At 40.1% G+C, this 3,820-nt stretch overlaps 1 pseudogene; it reads right to left on the bottom strand.

The window, feature by feature from the left end:
• Window positions 1–2,285: 2,285 nt before the first annotated feature.
• LOC118545558 (olfactory receptor 1L6-like) lies at window positions 2,286–3,218 on the bottom strand (annotated as a pseudogene).
• Between the last annotated feature and the right edge of the window lie 602 nt (window positions 3,219–3,820).

Genomic DNA, 3,820 nt, shown 5'->3' with positions numbered 1-3,820 from the left:
CAAGTGTCTTAGTCTGCAGTTGCAAAGCAGGTGGTTTTATGAGTTTTTTCAGGAGCTGTTATAAATTCTTAGTGTGTCCACACATTTAGCTGCATCTGTCTCCAGGGAATAGTGTCTTCCATTTCACTGCTGTGTTCCAAATATCATACAAGCTCCTTTATTTGTAAACTTTATCCCAGAACCATAGAGAGAAAGGAATTCTGGGAAATGTAGTTCTAGAGTGGTGGTAAAGTTGATAACAGTCAATCCAACACACTATGTAAATGAATAAAATGATTGAACTTAAAATAACAGGAAGTTTTATTACTCCACAAAGTTGGTAGGATACAATAATTTGCTGTGAAATATTTACCACATCTTTATTTCATGGAAATAAATTTTTATGACAGCGATAATATGTATTTCAAGATTTCATTTTCTTCAGAAATGGTCACGTGTCGTGGTGAGCACTGGGTGTTATATGCAGCTAATGAATCATTGAACACTACATCAAAAGCTAATTATGTACTATACAGTGGCTGACTGAACATAATAAAAAAAAAGAAATGGTCACTAGGTGTGATGTTCTTGTGACATTGAAGGTCTTTAGTGGATTTAAGTATTGTTTAAAATTTTGAAACAATCTCAGAATTACAGAAAAATGCAATTATGGCACAACACATTTAAGATTAAATTAGCAGCCTGATGACCTATCTTCCTCTCTTAGTATGTATTTCCTACAAAGACATTCTCCTCCATAACCACAATAAAACCATTGAAATCAAGAAATCGGGAAATTAACATTAATACATTACCGTATCTACCACATCAAGTTTCACTGCTTGGTAATGTGTTCATAGCAAAAGGAATAATAAAAATATCCAGTTCAGAATCCTGTATTACATTTAACTTGTTTCCCTCAGTCTGGAATAATCCCGCAAACTTTCCTTGACTTTCATACACTTGACATCTTTGAATATTATGGGGTACTTGTTTTCTAGAATGTCCCTCAATCTGGTTTATTTTTTGCTTCTTCATGACTAGATTCAGGCTATCCATTTTTGGCAGGAATATCCTAGAAGTGACATTTTATTCTCTTCATTGCATCCTATCAGGTGGCACATGATTTTGAATTGTCCCATTACTGTTGATGTTCATTTTGATTACTTGATTAAAGTGGCATCTGACAGATTTCTCTGTGAAGTTACTTTTCCTCTTTGTTAGCAACAGATATTTTATGAAATGATGTAACTATCCCATTCTTCATCAAAATTCTTCCCATCTGTTCATTTACCTATACTGGTATGGACTCATGTTTCTTATCTTATTCAGTGAGTTATATATAATTTAACTGAGTTATATATAATACTTCTATGTCCTTTTGATATATTCCCACCATTCTCCAGGCACTTTCTTGCTTTCTATCACAAGATGTTCCAGGATCATCTTACTGTTTCTCTGCTTCAGTCCTGGAATCAGCTGTGTCTCCAAAAGCCAGACTCCCAACAGGTTTGCCCTCTTCACTCTACCTGGACTCAGGACACACCAAATCACCCCTCCTTGAGGATACTCTCATCATCAGTTTTTGGATCTGACTCCCCTTTCTAGAATGTATTCCACACAGATGTCTGTTTTGTCATTGAAGGAAATGAGACTTAGAGAGAGTGATAGCCTTTTCCACAAACCTGGGAAGGCCAAGTTGTGACCTAATTTAAAGTTTCTTGACTTAGAATTCTAGAGCCTTTTTACCACTCCAGGTTAGTACATTACCCCCTTAGACCATGAAGTAAACGGCTGTAGAGCAGTTAGAACTTTATTATATTTATATTTGTATTATATTTTACTAAGCAAATCTGTGCAGGTCCTAGGGAAGCATGTGTAGAATTGATAACTTATTTGGTAGGATCATTAAACTGTATAACTAAACTGTTGAAAATACACATTGAGAAGCGTTTTTTCCTTAATTTTTTATGGTTAAACATATTGGTTTACGCTGGTAATTTACATAAGATGAATGAACTAGAGATTATAAAAAGGGATAAAGGAAGAAAGGAGGAGTTGGGAATTATTTTATAAACTATGAAGATATTTATAATTATTATATTTAATTTTATGAAAAAGAAAGTCAAACTGTTGGCAATCTTTTCCTTTCTGATAACTAGACTATAAGTACTTTTGAGGACAGAAGTGATGATTTATTTTGCCTTTCTCACAGAATTAAACTTCATACCTGTAGGTAATAGGTGCTTAGCCTTTAATTGTTGAATCAGTGAGTAAACTCCTAGAGGAAGCAGAATATGAGTATTCTATTCTTTTGTCCTAGTCAGCTTTCTCAAGGCTCGTTTCATGTCCTTGTTCCTAAGACTGTAGATAAAAAGGGTTCAACATGGGGATTACCACCATATAAATAACAGTGACCACCACACGGTCCTTTGTCACTGAGTAGGTGGATGAGGGGCGAATGTACACAAATATTATGGTTCCATAGAATAGCGCCACAACCGTGAGGTGGGATCCACAGGTGGAGAAGACCTTGTACCTGCCTCCCCCGGAAGGGACCCTCAGAATGGCACGGGTGATAAAAACATAAGAGACAATGATCAAGATGAAGGGACTCATGATCACCACGGAGCCCTCTGTGAAGGCCAAAAGCTCATTGATGGAGGTGTCAGAGCAGGAGAGCGTCAGCAGTGGCTGGACGTCACAGAAGAAGTGGTGGATGACGTTGGGCCCACAGAAGGAGAGGCGGGCCATGAGAATCGTGTGGGTGAGTGAGTGGAGGTGGGACAGCACCCAGGACGCCATCACCAGCAGGAGACAGCACCGGGGGCCCATGGTCATCATGTAATGCGCAGGTTACAGATGGCCATGTAGCGGTCAATAGCCATGGCCGCCAGGAGGAAGCTGTCAGTGATCCCAAAGGCCACAAAGAAATACATCTGTGTGAGGCCCTGGGCAAGGGGAACCTTCTTGCTCTTGCTCGGCATGTTTGCCAGCGTCCTTGGCACAATGACACTTGTAAAGCAGATGTCCACCAGGGACAGGTTGGAGAGGAAGAAGTACATGGGGGTATGGAGGCGGGCATCCCCCTGGATGGCTGCAGTGATGACTGAGTTTCCAGCCACGTTGACCAGATACATGGCGAGGAAGCTGGCAAAGAGCCAGCCCTGTTCTTTGGGGTCACTGGTCAGTCCCAGGAGGAGGAATTCAGTCACATGGCTCTGGTTTCTCCTCAGCATTGATTTCCTGTAAGTAAAAAATATGAAGGAATGTTAGGTGTGTGTCCTGGCTTGGAGTCTCCAGTTGTTATAAATTCTTCTGAGTGACTGGTATAGTTGATGGGAGTATGGATTTTGGTGTCACAGCTTTCTGGCTTTCCATTTTGGCTCTGTCACTGATTTACACGGAGCACGAAGTCACCTCCTGAACTTTCATTGCCTTCATCAGTGAAGGCAGAAATTATGAAATTTACCTCCTCAGACTATTCTGTTTTGGCCAGGATTTCTCTCTGTTTGGCTTTCTAAAACTGGATATCAGAAGATCTTAACTTCTCCCTGAAGAAAAGACAGATACATATCCTAGAGGGCATGTTCTTAGCTCCAACCTCTTTGGGAAAAGCTTGCAGAATGGGTTTGGGTGTTGGAATAACATATCAGAAGTGTCATGAAACTGGACAGGCTACAGTTCCCCAGGAGGTGATATATGGTATGAGGCAGGCCACTTTCTGGCAGTGGGAGGGCTTCTGTCTGGTTTGGTTATTAAACTTTTTATTTCATGCAGATGGGTGGCATTAAGAAAGTCGTAACAGGAGTAACAGGTGCATATCGTGACAGTAGATTAG

Source organism: Halichoerus grypus, chromosome 14, assembly GCF_964656455.1.
Source record: "Halichoerus grypus chromosome 14, mHalGry1.hap1.1, whole genome shotgun sequence".
NCBI classification, from domain to species: domain Eukaryota; kingdom Metazoa; phylum Chordata; class Mammalia; order Carnivora; family Phocidae; genus Halichoerus; species Halichoerus grypus.
The sequence above is the reverse complement of the archived record's forward strand: the minus strand, read 5'-3'. Positions and strand labels throughout refer to the sequence as shown.